This window comes from Amblyomma maculatum, chromosome 7 (assembly GCF_055883805.1).
Source record: "Amblyomma maculatum isolate TAMU_Amacu chromosome 7, ASM5588380v1, whole genome shotgun sequence".
In the NCBI taxonomy this organism is placed as follows: Eukaryota; Metazoa; Arthropoda; class Arachnida; order Ixodida; family Ixodidae; genus Amblyomma; species Amblyomma maculatum.
Genome location: NC_139350.1, coordinates 130,947,887 through 130,973,312, shown reverse-complemented (window position 1 = coordinate 130,973,312; position 25,426 = coordinate 130,947,887).

The window sequence follows — 25,426 nt, the reverse complement described above, 5'->3', positions numbered from 1 at the left end:
GGTGGCCTGGCACACACCCTTGCAGCCATTCCATTTTGCAGGTTGGCACATCTAGGGATGTTATGTATGGCTATCCTTGACCAAATTTTTCTGCCAAGGCTATATTAAGGCACCTTACTAAGTTTAACCGCAGTTGCTTCAGTTTTAACTTAAGCATATAAGAAGCTTAATTATGGTTTCGTTTTGGGATTTAACATCTCAAAGTGACTCAGGCTATGAGAGACACCAAGTGGAGGGCTCTAAAAATTTAGACCACCTGGGGTTTAATGTGCACTGACATCACACAACACATGGGCGCCTAGTTTTTCGGCACCATCGAAAAGGGGCTGCCGAGGCCGGGATTCGATCCCACATTCTTGGGCACAGCAGTCGAGGGCCCTAAACACCGCACAACCCCAACAAGTGCTATATTTCGTTATGTCTCATGAGAAATTTAAAGTAGGGACATATGTTGCAGGTATGTCAAGTCAGGGTAGCCAAGGCAAATTGTGTTCTTTTTAATTTGTGCTATCACCCGCATTTTCTCTTGCAGAGACCTTGAAACACTGGGGCAAAATGAAAGCCGAGGATGTCACCCCCACATTCAAGAACATCAACATAGTGCTGAGCGAAAATATGCATGGTGCCCTTAAGGCATAACGGAAGTTGGAATGTGAATAAACATCGGAAAATGTAAACAAAACATGTTATGGTCCCCCAAGCTTTATGGTACCAGCAGCTACAGGGAATGGGCCAATAAACCATAAGAACTGGGACCATAAATAATCCCATAAGGACATTTTCACATGGGCCAGAAGACAGTGTGAAAGTGTTTCAGCGATGCTGGGCACATCAGTGTTCGTAAATTGTGTTCTTTTTAATTTGTGCTATCACCCGCATTTTCTCTTGCATAGATCTTGAAACACTGGGGCAAAATGAAAGCCGAGTATGTCACCCCCACATTCAAGAACATCAACAGAGTGCTGAGCGAAAAGATGCATGGTGCCCTTAAGGCAAAACGGAAGTTGGAATGTGAATAAACATCGGAAAATGTAAACAAAACATGTTTCATCGCCCTTTCAGTCCCACATCCTCCTTTCTGGGACCGGAAGCTACTGGTCCCTGATGCCTTATGGTACCATAAGCTTTATGGTCCCGCAAGCTTTATGGTACCAGCAGCTACAGGGAATGGGCCAATAAACCATAAGAACTGGGACCATAAAGAATCCCATAAGGACATTTTCACCTGGGCCAGAAGACAGTGTGAAAGTGTTTCAGCGATGCTGGGCACATCAGTTTTCGTAAAAGGGTGGAGAAACGCGCATTCCTCCGCTCTCCTCCTGCCCCGCCACGGTGGTGTATTGTTAAGATGCCCGACTACTGTATCGGAGTTCTCGAGTTCGATCCGACTTCCGGCAGCTGCTTTTCGATGGAGGCGAAACAGACACTTCCGTGCTTTGCGATGTTGGCGCACGTTAAATATCCCCAGGTGGTCGAAATTGCTCCATAGCATTCCACTAAGGCATCTCTTCCTGTCTCCGCTTTGACTTGCGCCTTTATCCCTTCCCCTATGGTGTGGTTCAGGTGTTCACAGAGCAAGTGTGACAGATACTGTGCCTTTTCTTTCCTGTGAATGAGTACCTGGATTCGATCCCGACCGCGGCGGCTGCATTTCGATGGAGGCGAAACGAAGAGTCGTACGTGGCTTTGCAGTGTCAGCGCACGCTGGTGGTCAAAACTACTCCGTAGCCCTCCACTATGGCTCCTCTTTCCACTCTACCTTCCTCTCTTCCCTTACGGCGCGGTTGAGGTGTCCACAGAAACAAGTGTGACAGATACTGCACCTTTCCCTTACTGTGAACCAATTATTTAGTTTTATCCTCTGATATCGTTAATCCTTTACATGAGTTTGAGTAAATGTGTCCTACTTGCCTGCAAATGTAGGCTGGTGTCATTTGTTAACAATTAAATGTTATTAACGATGCGCCACTATAGGTAAAGTGCTCTAGGGCACTTTACTATTTACTGTGTATTTATATTGTCAACCATTGGGTTACTCATTGTAAATCAGCACTATATATGTTCCTTGCCAATTGTACTTCTTTTGTGACTGAGTGAGATTATTTTCATGCTGCTGTATTTTTTTTTACTAACCTATGTAGCTTTGCAGATTCACATTTTTTGTTTGTTATTTTTGTTTCTTTCTTCATGCTTGTGCTTTATTGTATTGAAAGCATTGCCATTCCGCACGGCTGCTGCTGCCAACGAACGAGTTTTAGGACCTGTCAAGCTGTTTCCGCAGCTTTTTTCCTCGAACCTGTCCGTTTACAACTGTACTTTGCAAACGGAAAATAAAGCACTTACTTACTTACTTACTATTAGTGCACACACTCCCAGACATCCGGCATTAGAGTGGGGGTAGCTGTTCCAGTCTCAGATGAGATGCCCTCGACTTGCGTGGCAAGCTCAGCCGGAAGCCAGCGTCCGGTAGTGACAGGAGGGAGTGGCCGTTTGGTGCCCAACGTTTGCCGGTTCAAGCCAGAGTAAGGGTCGGAGTCAGAATTAACAAGCAAAACAAAATTTATACACAGCAATTAAGAGACGGCACATAAGAATTCACACTAACTTTTAAAGTACAGACATATGAGGCTGATTCACAGAACAATGCAAAGCATGCACCTAAAGAGGCTTTCATAAACACAGGTTTTACAATACTGAATAATACACAAGACAGACCAAATAAGCACCAAGCTGTTCACCTGGCACTGTCGCAGACCGACATCGGAGAGTCGCGATGTGGCCGCCATATAGACGTGCACCGCTCCCTCCCAGTTTACTGGGCTTGCTGAGCCGCGGATTGACCCCAAAAGCCGAGTAGCAGCACTTGCTAACTTGCAGAAACACTGGCTCTAATGCTGGCTGGCTGAAGCGACATGACCTCAATAAATAGGGCACACCGAGGCTGTCTTACAACGTGCCAAAGCCGCCGCGCACATACAGGTAACTTTCGCTCAGAACCACTTTCGCTCAGCAGTGACGGCCATCGTCATTGGTCAGCTTCCGCCAAACCCTCATGAAAAATCTGGTTGCTTCTCATCCGGGCGAGTCACCGTCGCCAACGGGTGTAGGAGTGGGTGATGCCAGAGCCGGGTGACACCGATGCGCGCAAGGCTACGAGTTCTCGCGCGGAAAAGACGTTTCTATAAGGTTCTTGAACGCCCTACGCAGACGCTAGGCGGCCTTTCTTCGCGCCACGCTGAGTTAAAAATGTGCGCCGATTTCGTGATTGCCGGCGTGGCCTCCGCATTTTCTGAGGCCCACGTTCCCCAGTTAGAAAGCGCGCGGGCGGCTGCATCTGTTGCCATGCTTCCTCCTAGCTCCAAGAAGGCCGAAGCTCAGACTACGAAGCAGCGGGATGACTTCCTGCATACGAGCTGTTTTGCAGTAGTCGGTGGGCCAACGTTACCCAGCCCTGTTGAACGTTCCTACATGCCCCTCGCGAGTCCGCTGACTGTCTTGGAATCGCTGTTGCTGCTAGTACGCGATGGCGACCTTCTGTGTTTTTGTTATGCTTTGGGCCACGAAGAGGCGTCTGTGTGAGAATTTAAGTGCCCGTTAAAGTGGTGGTCGAAATAACTCCGGAGCCCCACACTACTGCATCTATTTCTCTCCGCTTTCACTCCCACCTTCCCCCTTACGTTACAATGCGGAACATGTGTCACAGAAGAGTGATAGATACAGCGGCTTCTTTTACTGTAAACAAATTATTATTAACATAAGTGCAGATGTCCACCATCATGTGGTGTCCACCCAAAAGCATAACGCACCTTCCTGTCCTCAAAGGCTGTGGGTATCTCGAACGGACTCGATCAATGGTCTTAAAGGTACGTCCGACGGACCTGGTGCATTTTTCTTCGGGATACGTCGGACGGATCCGGGAAATATTTTTCAGAGGTTCGGCGGACGGACCCGATCAGGGGTTGACCCGATGTGTTTTTCCCCGGGGTACGTCCGGGGTACGTTGGGAAAGCCGGACGGATTCAAGACCCCCGATTGTGTGGTTGTAGGTTGTAGCAACAATTTGGTAGCGATAGCCAAATGTAATGTAGCCAAATCGAAGTTGATACGAGATACTAGTTCACTGTATATGAGGTGTGCGAGGTGCAAGAAGTCTGTACTGCATACGTGAAATGTGAAATTACGAAGAATAGTGCAGTGGCAAGAATAGTGCCTAGACTAACATTGTTGCATGATGATATGTTTACGTGAGTTGGACCGCGGCAGGGTGGCAAGCATGACCTGAGCGCATGTAATTGTGCTGTTGACGGCCAGCCCGCGGCCCGCACGCCCGCTCATTTGGTTCTCGTAGTTATGTAGTTTTGATTCTTCAAAGTTTTCTCACTATCATCTGTGATGAGATACGTCACATAACGCCGCTAGCAAAAAAATCCAATAGAAAACTAATAGCCTATCAGATTATTGATATTGGTTTTATAGGTCTGCCAGAGTATTGGTCTTATGGGTATTCTAGCCTATAGGTTTTACAGGTCTGCTGGAGTATTGGTTTTATAGGTCAATTGTTTACTGGTCGTATAGGTTATGGTTTTATCGGTCCTATGGCATCTGATAAAACAGATAGGTCTGTAATGCTAGTACACCCATAGCTGTCAATAATCTGATAGACCTACAAAACCAGTAGGCTTCCTATTGGTTTTGTAGGCCCTATGGAATATTGGTCTCATCGAGTAGCTGCGGGTGTTTACCTCTCCGGATACCTGAAGGGAGAGGGCAGCTATGCTCCATTTTCTAGGGATGAGTTACGCAGCAGGTACATGTATACACATTTTAATCCACAATGACAGCGGCAACGCATACTGGCACATAATCCAAACATTCATCCAGGTAGCCCTCGATTCCAAGATTGCCGACTTCGGCCCGATGATGTAGTCTCTCCAGTACTACGGCACCTGAAAGGAATAAAAAATTGCGTTACAGCTTGAAAAATAAGCGATTTCAAGAGCGCGACAACACCACGACTTCAAAAAATCGGCCCACACATATACCAGCAACCGCGATTGCGCGCGTATTCATGCGGAGGCGGAGGCAGTTAGGAGAGGCGCCGCCATTATTGAACGCCGAGGTAGCTGCTGAACCAACATTCCGCCTTGCGCCTCACCACAGGTTCTACCACTTGAACACAGTGCGCACGACATTCGAAAACAGATTAACACTAAAAAGTTCCATCAATACTTTCACGAAATCGTGCCGACAACTTTCAAACTCGGCGCTGCGTTATATCACACCGCGCGATTCAAATTCCTTTGTTAGCGCGCAGGCAACGGCATTCTGCAACGCAAAGCCACATCATACACTGACAAAGTATAAACGTCAGCCCGAAGTTGTAAGTGATGCACACGCACCTGATCAAAAGCTGAACGTGCGCTGGAACGTTGATATCCTCGAGAAGCACCCCGAAAAAACGCCATAAACACAGGGCACCGACCGAGCTGCCGCCAGCCCGATCAGCCGCCAGCGATCGCACCAGCGCCAATGCCTCTACGGAGCTGCGCATGCGCGCCCAGAGGAGAGGTGGAAAGGAGGATGAGAGAGGCCAGCACGGGAACGCTTGCGCGGGAGTGGGAGTGAGAGAAAGGAAACCTACCTCTCCGCTGCGAACACCGCCGGCATCGCGCTACCGCGTCGGCAGCCCGATCCGTACTCGTCGCGTGCCCGATGTCGACTCCTCTCGCTTCGGCGGCGGTTGCAGTTGCTTGGACGCGCGCCTCTCAATTTCACTGCCCTGCTCTGCACATGTAGGTGATTGTGACTCAGCTGGGCCCCGACAGAACAGTGCGTTTTCCCATCTTCATTCAGTGATCCAGTAGCAACAGCGTCGCGCGTCTTGCAGCTCCAACCGTACATAGTTTGTTAAGACCGCGCGTAGAATTAAGTAAGAATATTTTGTGTCGCGGCGTTCTCAATTGTTATTGCGGCTAATATTGTACGTACGGCAACACTCAATAAACGGGATGAATGCGTGAGTTTTGGGGATGTGTCAGAGATGGAAAAGGAAACAATAAAAAAGACCTAAAATCTCCAACTGGCTGATCCTGCATGTAAGACTCATAAACAAAGGCATACTGACGTATCAGACACATGAACCAATATGTAGTGGTCTATAAGACAAGCATGTATCAGCCTATAAGATGTATGGGCTTCTGCACTGGTCTGATACTTTTCTTATACAACCCACAGATAAACCTATGAAACCAATACTATTGCCTATAGGACAAATATGTACCAGTCTATAAGATTTATGAGTTTCTGTATAAGTCCGATAGAAATGCAGATACAACACATCGAATACCTACAGAACCAATACCGATTCTTAGAGAACCGATAACGCTCCCTATTGGTCTTTTTTGCTAGGGGCGTCGCTTTCTGCTCGTATTGAGGTTTAAATGTGCTTTGCGGTGCCGCAAATTTACATACAAGTGGCGCTGAAAAAAACTGGGTACCGCCGGCGTGTCTCTAGCCAAATCTTCACGTCATTTTTGTTTGCTGTACGACTGGTGTAGGTGCTGGTTTGCTTTCCTTGAGATGCTGTGATGTACGGACTACGTCCTGCAAGTCTGCTATGCAAGACTACGAGAGTGCGCCGATATTCGGACGGACATCAGCGTGTCCATTTATGATCGCCGATGTTCTACGTGCATATATGTCAGTGTTTATTAGGTACAGTGGTAAGTCCAAAAATGTCGCGTACAGATAGCGTCGTGGGAATTTATTTACCTGCACTGTGCAACAGTCAGACGATAATAAGTCATCAACAATTTTTTATCAGACTGCACGACATAGCTCAAAGCTCGGAAAATGATATTTCTACAAAGTACATACCTATTGTTTACATTTGTGCATTTTGAAGCTTCGAAAAAAAATTTTAACGGCAATTCTTTAACCTGGCCTTGCACAAAGTTGTTGGGAATGCACATGATACAGTTATTGCATGTTTGAGTGCACAGAAAATTAAGTGCCCAGCCCACACCACCAAGATGCGCATTACTACAAATTCTATGGTGAGGCAGACAAAAGTAAAGAAAAATAAAGTGCCTCTGCCCATATCACTATGCTGCGCATTACTACAGGTGAAATGGTTCAGGCTTCTGTAAAATATTAGCTGCCTGGCACAGCACCTTCCTAAATATTCAGGCTTTGTACTATTGTTGAAGGCCACCTTATCATAAATAAAGGAACGAATATGCTTTATGTGCTAATGACTAGGGCTTTTTCAATGCATTATGTTCATTTTTTTTTAGTTTTCGCTTAGTTTATTTTGCTTTCTCATGCTAGACAAATGCAAATGTTACTTTTAAACTTTTCAATCCAAAGCTGAATATAAATATCTGCCATAAATTTGGCGGCTGTAATGCTGGAAAGGTTAACGTGTATAGGATGTACTTACATGCTGCGACATCTCAGCGGTGCTTTCGGCTGAGATGTCGGCAGACAGTTAACTTAATCTTGAGTTCTCCACTACAGTATTCTTCATAGCTACATATGTTAGTTTAGGATGTGAAACCCTACATGCCACAGGTAGGGTGTTTTTAGATTTTGTAACCTCTCATCTATGTTGTGCAACATTAGGCTAATTGTAGTTAAAACAGTTGTTGAAGATGAAACCAAAGTAGTTCTTGCTATGGTTTCCTGCTTGGATTAATTGGCTAATTGCAGTCTTTGGAACTTGCATCAATGCTGGACAGTTCAAATAGCAGGCAGTTGAATTACAGGAATGATGTGGATCATGCATTTCAGTTCTGACAAATGCAAAGTAATGGTCCCCTCCATGCATGCACAGGTGCCCTTAGACAAATACATAATCGCATGTGTGATTGTGACACATATCAAGGTTTGACAGAAGGCCATGTGGGGCCACTGTGGTATTCTTCATGAAGGCTAAAATAAAATTGTATAACAGCTGCTGTACCATGCAGAAAAAAAATTGGTCACTTAGTGTATGATTAACTGACCATGAATAGCATCTTACTCAGAGTACAATGTGATATATAATATCTGGTTTAGCATCCCTTAACAACTACGGCTATGAGAAACACAATAATTGAGACCCCTGGTACAATTTCAACCACCTGGGTTTCTTTTACATGCACTGACACCGCACACTGCATGACAGCCTATTGTTTTACCTCTATTGAAATGCCTCTGCCGTGGCTGGAATCAAATCTGCATCCATGGGTTCTGCAGCCAAGCACTCTAACTACTGAGCCAGTGCAACAGGGTCAAGTAACAAAATGCATGCTATTACATTTCCTTCTGGCCTGTGGTTTCCTTCACAGAACTAATGCATACAAGGAAAAGTAAATAGCAAAAAAAATCACCAGTTTTATTGCACATTATATTCACATATCAGCAAACATTCCCTGGGAAGAAATTTCTCATAATGTTTACCATGCACATCTTACGAAAACAAGAACAATGCACTTACTGTACTCCAATTGTTAATGGGCAAGGTTGCATCTATACTACTACACTGCACTTCTCACAAAACAACAAGCACCATCTGCTTTGGCCAATCACTTGATGAAACTAATGGAGACAGATGTCGCACACCACAGACTGGTCATCTCGCAACATATATCTCTGCATTCATTGCATTTCAATTTCATGCCTTTCCACTTAGCTTCAACTGTTGCTTACATTCAGTCCAGTTCAGTTCAGTCGTGTCCAACTCTTCGTGACCCTATGGACCATATCATGCCATGCTTTCCGGTCTCTCACTATCTTGCTAACATCACATAACTTCATCTGTAGCACCTCGAGGATGCCATCTAACCAATGCGTTCGCTGCCTACCCCTTCTCCAGTGACCCTCAACCTTTCCCAACATCAAATCTTTCTCCAGCGACTCTTCTCTTCTCATCAGATGACCAAAGTAGCTGAGCTTTAACTTTAGAATTTGACCCTCCAATGAGCTGTCAGTGTTTATGGTCGACAATATCAACAGATTTGATCTTCTGGCAGTCCAACATTACTAATCTCCCATCTTTTGTGGAATATATTTTTACGCTGTTGAGATCAGCATCCTCGTTAACGATGGTCTCGGGCATTCTCGATGCTATCATTTTCCTCACCTGGAAGAACGAAGAAAATGACAAGCCTTGAGCAGACTAAAAATTAGGGAGACATCTAATCTCACCCTTGCAAGGGTAAGATGCGCCAGTGTTAATGGCTGTTGTCTGCGAATCCCACTGTGGATTCCCGTTAATTTACATACTCTTCGCTAGAAATCTAATCACTAATTCCTTAATTTATGTCTCTGTTATCTTACATACTTATTAGCATATGGTCTTAGGCTGCCCTGTTATGTGATAGACAACCTGGCATAGACCTCTGTAAGCCTCACATTATCCAAACTACAAACAAACATGCCTCCATGGCCTAGGAGTAACCTTTCTTACTCGGATCTGAAACTTCCCAGAACATATTTCAAAATATAACTGTAAGCTCGAGTTAACAGCTCCTGTCATTTGTGTGGCCTTATGACATTTCGTTTGTGGCACTTTTGCTTTGTGCACAGGGTCCATCTGTTAATCATGCTGGTTAACATGCATGAAAAAGATGTTTTCGCACAAACATTGGTGGCAAGTGGTCAAGCGGTGCACTGCATATCCTGAAATGTATACCTATATACATGCAAGGGCAGCATTGTCACATAACATGATCAAGAGCTCTGTCAATACCTGCAATTAGATGGAACTGCAATGTCCATTAAAAGACCACCTCATAAAATGGTTGTTGTTACCACAAGACCTGTTCTAACAGCGTGCCAACACCATTGCACTGAGCGGTGGACATGTATGCATAGCTTAGTTATATTATGATTGTGGGTCTCATTTATTTCTATGACTTCCAAGAAGTTCCTGTCGTCAGAAGCCCTACATTTTATGAAAGTAGCGGGACACGGTGAATATGCTGTATTGAGATACCAAGAGGCTTGTAGAAAGGAAATTGAGTGAAATGGCAGGAATTTTGAAACATTGAAATAAACAACAAACTACACCTTGTCACACCTGTCATCGATGAATGGAAATCATGAAGCTATCAGAAACATATCATGGAGGATATTTTAGGTCATCTTCACAAAAGACACACCCACACCTGACACACAGCTTCATACTTATGAAAGAGGACAAACCAATATGCAAGGAGTGTGGAGATAAACTAACAATAAATCATATCTTACATGTGCGCAAGACTCGAGAAATAAGAGGAAAACATTTTGTATAATTTTGCAACAGATATCCCTCTCCATTCCAGCATGATCCTAGGAGAGACTGCCCTAGTTCAAATTCCCATCATTTTTGGTTTCCTAAAATAAAGCAATGTTCCTAAACAAGCTACATCCTAGAGAACATTTTAGTCATTACACACAAAATAAATACATTAAACCTTGTTCTTGGTACATGGCGGCATTAGTCACTTATGCACCATAAAAATCAACACAACTCTGTAAGATAAGCTTTCAGTTTGGTGTGGTCCTTATTCATGTGACAGCACGGTCATGCAGGTCTAACGTGCCAGTGACCAGAAAGTTACCTTTTCCAAATTCTAGCATAACTTTAACCATGAAGGCTATTCTACAGATCTCTAAATATGCGCGGGTGTTTGGCTTCGACTGGAGTTCTCAACTGTTTTATCAGCGTCTGCCTGCTTTGTTTCTTGAAGACAGCCTGTAGTGAGAGTGTTAAAGATAAGACATTTTTGAACATTTAGCGTGCTTCTGAAGGTGTTGCTTTTCATTACGGGGCCCACAAAAAGCAGCTAAATGTCAAACGCGCCTAGGGAGGCTTTCTAGCATGACAGCAGTGTAGCGTGAAAAATTCCTTCGCCGGTACAGCGCTGGCCGCGGACTTGAAAGACGAATTGTTCGAACTCAAAGCTACTCACCGCACCTGAAGCACTGAGTTGTGAATATTATAATAATCCATCTTTAACTCTATCATTGATATGTCCACAGGGAAGTATTTATGCATCTCAGGGTAGGCCAGCCGTGGGAACATGGATACGTGGTTGTAGAAACGATCGCTTGCATGGCACCCTCTGCAAAATGCCAAGTCAGCTTCTGAAATGCGTACTGAAGTCCAGCAATGCATACATATCTCCCGCTCATTTTAAAGCTGAGGCTGTTCAGCCGGGTCATGCTAACCTCAAGCATGCGGGGGTTAAACTGCACGTTCGCGAAATTCAACGACGAGAAAAATATGCTGGCTGAGTACTTTTCTAGTCTTCCCCTTAAGTATTAGTAGTAACGCAATTTATTTAGGACTCAAATTAAGTGTCCAACTGGTTTGCTGCCTGTTGTACCAAGGCAAGTACCAAAGAACATTGCTGTTCGTAGGGAAGCGGATCATTCGCGCTTCCGGCTTTCCGGTTTGACACTCATGTATTGCTGTACAGCGGGCCTTCGCCTCGACGGGTCGACGTGCAGCTCGCCGCTATAGCAGCATAGGCTTCTAGTAGATTCGGCATGTCTTTTGCCATGGCTCTGAGATAGAATCTAAAGGAAGGATGTAACTAAAAACATCCCATTTCCTCTGTCTGCATGTGAGCAATGAGCATATGGCATTTCACATACAGCGTGTATACATACTTTGGACGGCCTAATGTTCTGCACAGCAAGGTGTGTGTGTTGTGTCGGCGCTCGATCTTCGGAGGTCGATGCAGGGCCTAAGACAGCGTAAATGCTAGAAATAAATCACTTGCATTACGTACAGATCGAGGTGATATAGTTTAGTGCGAAGCGAAAGCTGCTAGTGAATGTGCATGTCTCGATGCCGGCTGGTGGAGCCGGTGCAGTACGTCGCACTGCCTGCGGCTATGTGTGCGACGAGCGATGCTCGCCGTTCACAATCCTGAGTGAAGACCGTAATCTATGTTAGAATAGGCGAACTCTTCGTAGCATCTCATTGAGAGTCGCAGCTAGCTGATATAGAGGATAAGATTCATTCACGCATAGCAAGCAGAATGCCAACATGCGCGTTCGACGTGCATATAGTCATGAGCCTGTTTATCGACGTCCGCCATATCTTTACGAGAATCGAATGGCTACGTCGGATGTATCTTTAGACACTTCGTTTCAGTGATGGTGGCAGCGCCGCGCGGCCTGATTTTGAAGCAGCGATCCGGTGGTAGCTCTTCGCGGCGTGGGCGACCGCATTGGCTTGGAGTGTGGAGATGCAAGCAGAAAACGAATATTTTTGCGACTTCGAGATGTGCAGATCAATAAACTGTTTAACAAAGCAAATATGTTCTTCCTGCCACAGAGCAAATGTGTAAAAAGCAGCGTTTTGGTCGCTGGGCCGGTTCGTACGACGTTTTGACTTGACCCATGCTGGTCCTGAGTGACGCATTTTGTTGAAGAAAAAAGCCGCGTCGTCAGTGCATTCATGCTCACAAATCGCATTAAATTTGGGCTCAATATTATGCCATAGCAGCTGCACGAAAGTGCTGGAGTGTTTAAACACCAAGCTTATAATAAACGTATGATGATATCTTTTAAGGTGGACGTGCAAAAGAAGGAGCCCTTTCTCTTATTAATAACCTTCTATATTTCTCTGCGCTCAGCTGTTCGTTTATTCTTTAGTTTATTCTGAATCATCACCACGAGGTTAATTGGAAAAAAATAAAAATGAATGGTAAGATTTATAAGCGTGACTTCCTGGCCATACCGCGTCGACATAACGATATGAAATGCGCACATTCTTCATATGTATTTTCATTTTTTAACGCGGTAAATGGGAGTGATATATTTGAAATGCGGTAACGTTTTAGTTGCATTTTAATTTTTCGGATGGGGTGAGTAATAGATCTGAACAAACACAATTGTTTCTTTACAGATGTCTTCTACCTACATGATCATGCACTTTTCTTCTTATAGTGCAAAGAACACGCCTCAAGTGTTAATTTCGGCTTTTTTTTAGGCTAAAATGGCCGTTTCGGTACTACTTCGAATAATAGCATACATTTGCCTCAATCTGCCTCATGATATATGCTGAGGACAAACAAGCTGTTATATACTTGGTATTGAGCAAGTGAACAATATATACGCTCAATGGGTGCGCTTAGACATCAGTTCAGTTCAGTCGTTTAGTCGTGTCCGACTCTTCGTGACCCTATGGACCATGTCACGCCACACTTTCCGGTCTCTCACTATCTTCCTAACATAACATAACTTCATCTGCAGTGCCTCGAGAATACCATCTAACCATCGCGTTCGCCACCTACCCCTTCTCCGGCGACCCTCAACCTTTCCCAACATCAAATCTTCAGCGACTCCTCTCTTCTCATCAGATGACCAAAGTAGCTGAGCTTTCTCTTTAGAATTTGACCCTCCAATGAGCAGTCAGTGTTTATGGTCGGCAATATCGACTGATTTTATCTTCTGGCAGTCCAAGGAACTCTCAAGTCTTCGCCAGCACCACAATTCAAACGTGTCAATTCTTCGGCGGTCAGCCTTTTTCATAGTCCAACTCTCGCATCCATACATCACAACTGGAAAGACCATAGCACGAGTTATACGGATCTTGGTTGGCAGACTAATGTCTGCTCTTTACTAGGCGGTCAAGGCTAACCATTGCTCTCTTTCCCAGAAGCAGGCGTCTCCTAATTTCATGGCTGCAGTCTCCTTCCGAGGTAATCTTGGAGCCCAAGAACAGAAAATCTGTCACAGCTTCCACTTCTTGTCCATTGATGCTCCAGGATACATGCCATAAAATAAAATGTGAATATCCGAAAAACTGTCGCTTAAAGAATTTGTCTTCCTTTAATGCGGCATGTTTAGTACATGCAGCAATTCTGACGGAGTTTTCACTTCTGAGCTATACGAATCTATGCGCACTAGCTCATATCAACGAATGTTTATTTTGAAACTAGTGTAGCCAAACTCATAGATAACTTCGTATTTATGACTGATATGACATACTGCTGCTTATTTAAATGCCAAATCTCACACGAAAGATGCCACAACATCGAAAAACAGGCCCGCTTGTCAAAATGTGCACTCTATGTCAGCTGCGCTATCACCGACTCAGCTGCTATCTTGTGCTGCCGCCGCGCCACCTATAGGAGCTGGAACGACCAAATTGCTATGAATGAACTCTTCTTAGCCTCATTCCACGCCACCCGAACAGGTTCGGTCTTTCTTAAACTGTCAGTAAGAGGACTAGCTATGTCTGTGTAGTTCGGAATGTAGTCATGATAATAGCCCGTCTAGCTCAGAAATGCCCACATGTCGGTTTTGGTAACTGGTCGAGGGTAGTCCTGAATGCCATAAACCTTTGCATCTAGAGGCCTCCGGGATCCTCCACCAATGACATGACCCAGGTATTGGACCTCAACCTTTGCAAGTTGGCACTTTTCAGATCTGACCGTCAAGCCTGCCTGCGGCAGGCGGGTCAGGACTTCACGCAAATGGCACAAGTGCTCCTCCCAGCTATTAAAGTAAACCGCAATGCCATCAAGGTAAGGTAACGTAGAACATTGTTCCTTTTAGGACATGGTCCATCAGTCGAAGGAAACAAAATGGGGCATTTTTCAACCCGAAGCTCATCACGAGCAGCCGAAAACTGCCTACGGTCGAGATGAACGCCGCATAACGGCTCGCTCTTTCTGTCAAAGCAGCCTGCCAATATCCTCACTAAAGATCAAATGTCCAAACATAGGCAGACCTGCTGACAGTCTCTACGCTTTCCTCCAGATTTGGAATTGGGTAGGATATTGGTCCCTAGTCACAGTATTCAATTTGCGGTAATCAATGCGAGGTCTTGGGTCTTTGCCAGGCACGTGTACCAGTATGAGGGGTGATGCATATTCACTGTCGCAGGGTACAATAACTCCCAGCTCCAGCATGCGCTGGATCTCTGATACTAGCATCTTTTTGCTTTAGAGAGCCTCAGTAGCACGACAGTGAATGGGTTCGTTTGAAGTTAGCTCAATGTCGTGCTGTAACAGATCCGTCTTTCCGGGCTGATCCGCAAAAATGTCTTCGTACTCTAGAAGAAGTTGTTGAAGATGGTCGTGCTGTTTTTTTACCCTATGGTTTACGCTAAGTTTCTCTAGCAGGTCCCTGAATGAAAGAGATTCAGCGTCACCACCCAGTAAAACGAACTCCGTATCAACCTCCCCCGGGTACGTTAAAAGTAAGCTGAGCTATAGCTTCACGCTCTCGGTAGGGTTTCATAAGGTTCGAGCAGTAAATTCTAGTTTCCTTTCTCTTTTCGAGTAACTTTACCATGTAGTTAGGGTCAGACAGCTTACTGGTTACCTCAGCCGGTCCCTCCCATTGGATGTCCAATTTGTTGGCCTTAGGAAGCTACCACCCTATCACCCATCATAAACGTACGTTGGCGCACCTTTCTGTCATAGTAACACTTTGCCGTCTCCTGTACGGACCTCATTTTACTCTCTACTAGCTCCATGCTTGACCTCAGCCTTTCAAGCAGGCTTAGCACATAGTCTACCACGGTTGCGTCGTTGCCGGTACCCTCCCAGGCTTCTCTGACCATCTTGAGAGGAGATTTCAGCTATCGTCCATCGACCAGTTCTACTGGGCTGAAGCCTGTGGTCTCATGAGGCACTGACTGCAGCGTGAACATAGTTGCAGGCAGACAGGCCTCCCAGTCTTTGCGATGCTCGTAGCACATGGCCCTAACCTACTGAAAATATTGTGCAAGATTCTGTGTGGTTATCTGTGCGTGGTTATCGACCCAAACAACATGAGGATGTGCACACTGTGGGGACTTTTGTACCCGTGTACTGTGTGTGCGGCAAAATCTGCACAGCTATCAACCATTCAGAGTGCATAGATGTGTGCACTCAGTGCAAGGAATGAGTGCACTCTGAAGGTGCAAAGACAGCAGTCTGTTCTCAGATGACATTCGACATGGGAAGCTACCATGCTATAGTGATACTCTGCATGGTTGCAAGGCTCCTACATCACTCCTCATGTTTGCACATAATACTAATATGACAGCTTTAGGCCTTGTGAGAGGCCTCAACCAGTGTCTGCTACAGTTGTGACACAAAATGTTTTGAAGAAATGATGCTCTCCATGAGATGCGCCTCAAGTGTAAAGCATGCAAGCTTCCAAAAGACACGTCGTCACCTGGATTGGCTTTATTGGCTGATACACCGTGGTCACAAAACATCTGCTTTCGGTTCACCAGGCTCGAATTTGGATACATGTTTTCTTTTTCAGCTACTCTTGGCCTGTTAGATTCGGGCTTGGATACAGGTTTTCAGAGTGAAACGTCTGCAAAATGCAAGAAAAAAGGCAGGACTATATTCTGAAGTCGAAAATTCAGCTCATGTGTTTTCAAAACATTTTGAGAAAGGGATAAGTAGGTGCTCTACTATTATTTGATAACAATTCAAAAAGTTTTGATTCTGAACTACAGAATTAATTTGAGGAACTGACACAAGCATACAGGCTGTTCAGTATCAGTTCACCACAAAACCTAATACCTTAGTAAAACAGATATTTCAAGGGCCACTGAACCATATCCTATAAATCAATGACATTTGAGCACTGCTTCTTGGAAATCTACAATAACTATATAGTCAACAGTGCAGTGCAAAACTGGAGATTTAAATGGTCTTTGAGAAGTAGAAGTGCGCACTCAAGGATATGGCTCAGCACACAGGGCTAAGGAATGAAACCAAACCTGAAATGAAAGATTATGCAATCCTACAGATATGATCGCAGAAGAAAAAAAAATTGTGCACAGAACAGTTCAGAAATTATATCATCATTGCAGCTTGTGCAAAAACAGCTGATAACACATCTCCAAAAGTGCAGGAGTATTACTTGAGCCTAGGAGCGAATTATCACTTGCAATAGAGGGGGTACTAGCTTACAGTGAGATGATGGAATCTTTCAATGGTGATCGAGAATGCTATGTAGAAGTGGTACAACTCCCCCCAAGTTTAAATGCAACTTAGAATCTTGATGGTCAATCTCCAACCACAACTGTTATCTTTAAAACATTTATTGTCATTACAGTGATAACAGTAGTGAAATTTGACAGATGCAGACGCACTACATGATCCACAACTATATCTGAGCCCTCAATGCTTCTTCTGGTCATGGAACTCTTGACAAAGTTTCATATACTGTCATCTCTGGGCACTAGACGTGCCACTATGCACAAAAGTACTTTGAACCACTCCTTGGCTGCCATTATATTTCAGTAATTTTCTACATCTAAACATTAAAAACATCTTGCAATTGTCTTATCTGATGTCAGGATGTGCTCCAGCATTTAGATTTTGAGTGAAATTTGTGCCTTCCATTAGGCGATTGCAAGACAAGGAAAGCACTAATGATGTATGAATGCCTCACTGAAGCAAACTTTTAATTCACAATCACATAAATATGCACATTGACTTAACACTGTTTTCACTCCAGAGGCGAGGAAATAACCTTTCCTCTGCTCAAGGCTTGGTTAGGATTTATGACGGCCCCTGAGCATTCCTTCCAATAAGGTCTTCCTGAGAAATACCCTAACCACTCGAGGCAGTGGAAACAGTGCATGGGGATCAGGTTAACTGATATTCACAAACATGCCTTGACGAAAACCTTTACTGCAAGTGGTCCTTGAGGCCTTTTTTTTTAATGAAGCTCCACTTGAATTGCTCCTTGAGTGCAGGAGGAAACCGAGAATCTCAAAGTGGAAAAGACACTACTACAGGGACACCTCGACCTCCACTTGCAAACATGGGGCATCACAGCCCGCTGTGTGGACTTCATTCTACTGCATACCAAGCTTTTGATGAAAGTGGATATAATAAGCATTCACAGACCCACTCTGAAGCACTGGCGAAAATAATGAAACATTGTTTCAGATACGACCTAGACAAGCCGCCTGAAGTTCCTGTGGCTGACATTGAGCATGGATAACTATTGTCAGTTACAGATTTCAATGCTGTAGTTGATCATCGCATTACGTTATTGTGGTGTAGGCACATTTCAAGTCATCACCGGATACCTCAGCAACATTTCAGAGCATGCCAGAAAGTATTTGATGGCTAACAGCAAATGAAGTATGTGCAGTGGTTTCTGTGAACCACTGTGGATAGTGGTGCAATTGTGGGAAATGGCATATTGTAAATATGAAGACAGCGAGGCACCGGAGGTGCAGTTGTGCCACAGAACACCTGTGCTGCACACATCAATGGCTTCCTGATTGCCTCAAGTATACCTATATGTCTAGATGCACAGTGCCGTGGGGGCGGTCAGTTCTGTCTTTCTAGCTGCGGAGAAATATTTGGAGTTGGTGAAAGGCATGGCTTTTCAAGTACGCATACAATTTTAGCTCCTAGCTTGCTTGGAAACCGAAGCGGCATTTGCTTCTGGAGAGTCAAATTTGTTGGCTCGGCTGCATCTGCTACAACATGCTTCTTTGCACCTCACATGAGCTCAACGCTCGCCGCTGAGCACTCCGAGGGCAAATATGCAGCTACGTCACTAGAGTTCACAGCAGTTCGAGCAGTTCTCAATGCCTAAATCCTGTTCTACATGAGCCATATGTCACCGGCAGCGAATGGTGGCAGACATGAATTGTTTTCAGCCATTTTTCACAGCTGCCTTGTTCATGCAGTCTGCAAAACATGTTTTACTAGGCTATGACTTTTTTTTTAGCGTCAAAAACCGACTCAGGCTATGAGAGATGCTGTAGTGGAGGACATCAAAAATTTTATCCACCTGGAGTTCTTTACCATGCACTGATATCGCACAGCACATGCGCTTTACTTTTCGTCTCCATCGAAATGAGGCCACCACAGCCTACTAGCCTGTGACTCTTGAGGCAGCTGACATTAGAAAATGAGCATGTTACATGTAGTGGCATGCCTTTTCCTGGCCAAATTTTGGCCTTATGGCACATTCGGTTGGGGGACAAGAGCAGAGGCACCGAGCAGTACAGAGCAGTACAGGAGCATGCCGAGCGAGGTTTTAACTGTCCAACTGTCCCCCCATGGGAACGCTCTCTGCGTGTCGAGAGCAGCGCGCCACGACCATTGTGACCGCACTTTTCTCCCCAGCATTCTCTGCCTGCCCGTAGTAGCAGCAGTTGCAACCCGAGGAAAGGCAAACGCTTCGTGTAGAACTGCTTGTTTTGTATGCCTTTGTTCTCACAGCACGGCGATCTGCCTCCTTTTGGGCCTTTCTACGCCAGCAGTGACTCTCAAACATGCATACAGCACCTGAGCAATGCTTTCCACTCGCCGAGCGCCGAAGCTTTGCAGCCGCCATTTTGAATGTCTCTGACTCAAGAGAGAAAAAAAAAAGATGGTGCAGATATTACGCTTTATGCCATGTGACTTCCTCTACACTCGCTTTAGACGAGGGAGCAGCCAGGAGTGCAATGGGGTGTTCTCAGCGGAGGAAAAGCCCTCCTCCTCTACCATTGGAAGCCAGTGATTCTACTCCTGCTCTCCCACTGGAGGCCACCTGCTTGTCTGAGAGCACTTTTGAAGTGCTCTCAAATGCGCCTACTCTCCCACTAGAATTTGCCATTTGTCTTGTCCTCTTATGCCATTTGTGCTGCTGAAGCAGAGGAATATTTCTAGAGGATACGACGTCAGAAGAAATGCTGAAAAGCATTCAAAAATTTGAACTGAATCTTAAGTAGAGAAAAGACTGTTTTCTTCACTTTATGGAGCTGAGGTAGTATCGAGGGGAGACATGTTTGTGAATCCAGCCACAAGAGTAGAATTTGAATTAAAAACTATTTCACACGCATAACACTCATGTCCTAATGCCAAGTCCTCTGAAAATTCAGAAGCAACCTCGATAATCACAGGCTAGCAGAACATGTTTCCCAGGCTGCATGAAAAGGCAGCTGTGAAAAACAGCTGAAAACGCTAAATGTCAGACAATGTCGCTGCCGCTGTGATACAGTTCATGTAGAGCATGACATACGCATTGAGAAATGCTGTGAAATTTAGTGGCCAAATTTGCTTATTAAGCTTCTCACAAATGCTGCGCTGATTAGTTTGTCCAGTTCCTTTGTTCGTGTAAAACTAATCAGCGCAGCATTTGTGAGAAGATGTTCCAACTAGCTCAATCTCAAGCACTTCTTGCTTAATAAGGTTTGGTTTGAAGTTGTTGCTACACTTGCTCTTTGACCTTGCAGGGCTCGGGGGCGAGGGAAGAAAATATGGATGCTACTTCGCTACATATACACCCAAACCAACACATTCAACTCGCTGATTTAAGTTTCCAAACAAAGCGGAGAGCCACAATGGTCACTGCATTAGAAAAGCCATGCCTTCTGCCTACCGTGAATATCTCTCCAGAGAACAAGTGAACCAACCACTTTGACAGCACCGTGCATCCGAAGATGTGTAATACCCTGATGTGACAAACAAGCCATTGATGCCTGTAGCACAGATGTTGACATCGTTCACAAGGTTCAATCGTACTTCTAGTGGCCTCCCAGCTTCGTTTATACGTACTTGCTAAGACCAAAAATGGGAAGACTGCACAAATTGGAGGGGGAGGGGGGAAGAAGCTGCAGTTGTGTCCAAAGGGGTGAGGGGGGCTGCTACTTTAAACAGTGTCTTATGAGTCCTAATCTAAAGATCCTAAGCATACACACGTGCAGCAGCAAGCATGTAATGCATGTCTAAAGGTGTGCGTCGAGATATCTGCAGGCCGCCACCGAGAATTCTCGCTACGTCTCTATAGCCAACGCAAAACTGATCTCTATGCACACCACCACAGTTTTCTCTCAGCACCATCGAAGCGCTGTTTAAGTTTTTTAATGCAAAACCATAAGTAGCCCTTTTACATGTAATTTCGTCCACGACCGTTGTTGGCTGCGATGGTTCTGAAAGAAGAGCAATCACGCCATAGTTGTGCATAGAGCAGCTTGATAACACAGGGTATACGGCTCAGCTCAATACAGGAGGATCACATAGCATGATATTTGAGCAAAGCCTTTAATCTCAAGTGCACCGAGTGGCTGCCCTTAGCTGAGATCGACAGCGAAGCCAGCAGAGCATCTATATCTACTGTGGCTGCATTAGGTGTGCACCTCTGCCTACAAGAAACACAGTACATCAACTGTTTTTGCAGCCAGCCACACCTACTCTGGCTCGGCTAAAGTCTGCCTTGATTGATTTCCTGTTTAGCCAATGATGCCGATGGTGCTAGTGTGGCCTCTGATGGAGATGGTAGAAATTATGATGCGGCTGCTGATTCCTCAGTGCTGGTTCTGCAAAAGCTATTCTTTGCAGGCAGAAGCCCCTTATTGGAAGATGTAGGGCAGTGATCGTGCAATCAGAAAGTTTGGTCAAAAATCTGTAGTCTTCTGGAAAATCAGAAGGGTTGGCGGTAGGTATGTACGCAACATGCCTTCCCCACAAGTGTGTCCTTGTCTGTGGAAGCCACCACTCAGAGCAAACTTGCTATTAGTCCTCAAATGTATACTGTAGCTCAGCACTAAGTAGGTTTTGAAACATTGCTCATATACAGTGACAACTTGAAATGTGCAGCCCCACAGAAGTATGCGATGATCAATTACAGCACTGTAGTTAGGATAGACCATTGTTATGCATACTTGGTGTCAGAAGCTGGGATGTCAGGAGGGTAGCCAAAGCCATACCCACGAAAAAAAATGTGCCACAAGTTCTGAGTTAACCAGGGTTGACCGGGGCTGCCACTCAGCCAATGCTTCAGAGAACAGATCTGTGCATACTCACTGTATCCACTTAGGTAAAAAGCTTGTAAACCTCCAGAACAAAGCCCATATAGCAAGCAAATGATATGATGTAAAGTGTTTAGAAGTTTGAGTGGCAGTCGATGAGCCCTCAAAGTCACATAACTGCATGGAGTTGAAGTGAATGTGTTCTTGTGATTGTGAAGTGAAGATTTCCTGTCACTATACTCAATCTCACAAGCTGTCTGCTGCACTGCAAAAGGCACAGGAGTCCTGGCACATTCGGGATAATATAGATTATAGTAGGTAATTGTGCTCCTATGCGCCTCTCGCTCCTTGAATTGGCCAGGGTGAAAGTAGGAGCATAATGACATACATGAACCATTTGCAAAACTCAGTGCATCACCTATCCTATATAGCAAAATCCCTGTCGGAGAATATTTTTGCAGGTCCTGGGTGCGCAGTCACGTGACACATGGGTGACGTAGCCTATATGTCACATACACATATCTCCTAGATTTTTTGTCACAGAGGCACGCTGCTCAGTCAAAAGACATGATGCACAGGAATGTAGTGAGCACCGATTCTGTCCATTTGCAATTTTTTGCTTTCGTTCTGTCTCTTCCGATAGTTTGGTGGAGCGGCTGGTATGCAATACGACGCATGGATTCTGGAGTCATGAGTTTGCTTTTTCGCTGCATGCCGCAGGGATGGAGCATTTCCTTTCTGCAGTCTAATAAAAATGTGCAAGAGTACTTGCTGTGTGCGGGGCTGCATACATATTGAGTACCAGAGTGTGAGTTATTTGCGTACACGTATGCCCATACACATGCAGTTTTGTAGTGGCACAAAAAGTAATTCTGTCAAGCATCTTTTAAAGGGCATGTAAACATTGACTTTTGGATTAAGCAATAGAATTATATAAGATGTTTCACATAAGGTTTGCTTTATGGGGTTCAATGCCCCAAAGCAACTCAGGCTTGTATCACATGTGGGGCTTAACTCAAGGTACAAAACCGGCCCCAGTGCGCGGGCACAGAAGCAGTCAAACCTTCGGTGCTCCCTCCACTGCCACTCGGGCCATCGCAGCGCTACCTCACTGCTACAAGAAAAAAAAAGAAAAAGAAGGAGAGCAAGTGTGGATACTGCTCTGTGCTTTGCCGAGGCAGCTCCAAGCTGTCACTCACTTGAAATTGTGCCGCTTGCGTTTGGCAGCCCCCCTCCTGATTCTTTCCTCCTTTTCGCACTGCTAAAAAAAAAAGAGGAAGCATGCATGCTGCTGTGCGCTTAGCTCGCAGGACAGCTAGACCCCCTCCCATTACCTCCACTCCCCCTTCCCACCCACATGCAATTTACCGAGTGCCCAGGGCAGCTTGAAGCCGCCACTCGCTTTAAAGCGCTTTGAAGGCCAACTTTCCAGCACCCTTGCGTCCTTCCTGTGCAGACTTGAGAGAGACCATGCAGCACTTTTCTCACTCCCTCCCAATAGAATGAAAAAAAAAAACCATGCAGGACATGCAGGAGTGACATAGACAAGCCACTTTTGTGTCAACGAGGTATGGGTTGCTTTGGCCTGAGCAGCAGCATAGGGAGCGCTAAAGATTTTACTGCTTCTGTGCACAGTGTGTTAGAGCACAGGGCTCAATCAGCCACCTTTGTACGTTAAGCTAAGCCCATTATGTGAAACAACTATAGTGCCGGAAAATTGTTGGTTCATAAGCTAAGCCACATCTTTTATAAATTCACAGCTTAATTTCAAACATCAATGTTTAGTGCCCTTAGAAGATGCTCTCAGTCTTGACAGTAATTTCTTTTCCGCCACTACAAATCTGCCTGTGTGCAGAGTGTGTGTGTGCAAATAACTCATGCACTAGCACTAACTAAATTCGCGGCCCCGCATAGGGTCAGCGCCCTTGCATGCTTTCATTACAATGAGGAAAGCAAATCCACAATCCCTGCTGTGCACTGTGAAGAAGCACTCGTGACAACAAGTCCTTGCATTGCTCGAATACCAGCAACCCTGCCATACCACCGGAAGAAAAAGAATGAAAGCTAAGCAAAAGATTGCGAACACCCAGAATCGGCGCTCACTACATTCCCCTGCATCATGCCTTTTGACTGAGCAGCGCTTCTGTCCCAAGGAAAAAAACAAAACAAACTCCACAAGATATCTGTACCTGACATATGGCTATGTCACTGATGTATCATGTAATTGTGCACTGAGGACCTGCAAAAATATTCTCCCAATTCCCTTTGGGGCAGAAGTTGGGTGCAATGCTGAGTATTTCTGTATCAAGCCTCATGTTATCTGATGAGGAGCATGCCTTCACTATTGAAAACCAAGAGGGGCGGGGGGGCGAGTTATGAATGGTTATGAATTTTGTTATGAGTGCAGCAGGTAATGGATGTGGTCATTGTCACAAGAGATGTCTCCTGGCAGCACCCTATTTCTGCCCCCAAAACAGGTTTGGCCGCCACAGTGAAGGGGTTTTCGCTGAGCAGAGAAGCATTGCAGAAATATTCTGCCAGAACAACGCCATACTGCCATTTACATTTTCTAAAACTTGAGTCCTCTCTCCACACTCACACTCTCAAATCCTGAGGATGTGCTTTGGTCTACCCTCCATGGAAGGGGTATGGATCACTTACCTTTAAGCCTCAAAACAATGAATGCTTTTCACAAACACGTACATATTTCAAGATGGAAGCAAGGCTCCCTATTTCTTGCCACATTTGTTACCCTCAGCAGTTCTATTTCAATGAGGACAGAAGCCAACAACACTTTCCTCAGTAGTTTGTAGTTCCTCCATAGCCAATATAGCATGCCGACAAGTAAAAACTGCTCGATATGATCCCAGAAGCACAAATTACATAAGCTTAACCTCTTAAAGTACAGATAACACTGAACTTTCCCATCCAATAACTGCCCAACCACTTCCTTCACAGCTGCCGCAATGCTACTGGTATCCCAGTACGTGGCATCCCAGCCATGGTGGTATAGCAAAATTCTGCGACCAGTAAGCACTCAAGAACTCTGGTTATATGCAGCTGGCCTGCTACCACTTAGAATACTGTCTCATCAAAATGAAAGATGGTAGTACTTATGCGAAAGCAGTGCAATGTCAAGCACACTGAAGCCTATATCAACTGCACTGTCACTGCTGTGTTCCACTAATTTAACTTGCAGTCAGAGGAATATAACTAGCCCAACAACTGCTGCAGCCAGAGTGAAGGTGCGTGAAATTTCACTTCAAGGCGCACTATCCTCACATCTTACAGGTTATCGTAACACATGCCTCTATGCTATGAGCTTTTCTAACACTACAACCATTTTCTAGCATCCTGAGTGATGATGCAAGAAGTTTCTGAGACACATGCATACCTGAGAGTATGTACGTTAACCAAGCATCAATATTCCTAGAGTCCCAGCAAATGGAAACATTCTATGTAAGGTCCCGTTTTTTTTTTCTTCTGGTTCTGACTGCTTGCTCACTTTCCTTCAGCCGAGGGTATATATATTTGTATTGGCCATAATACATTCAGCAGGCACTTCTGTTGCGTGCCTCTCACCAAATTATGTGCCCACTACTCCTTATCAACTCATCCAATTAGCCATTTTTATGAAGGGAAAATGACAAAATGATATAAGTAGACTACACACAGGAGCTTTTCTTTCGTGCAGCTATCAACACATGCCTCGGTCAGAACAACCTT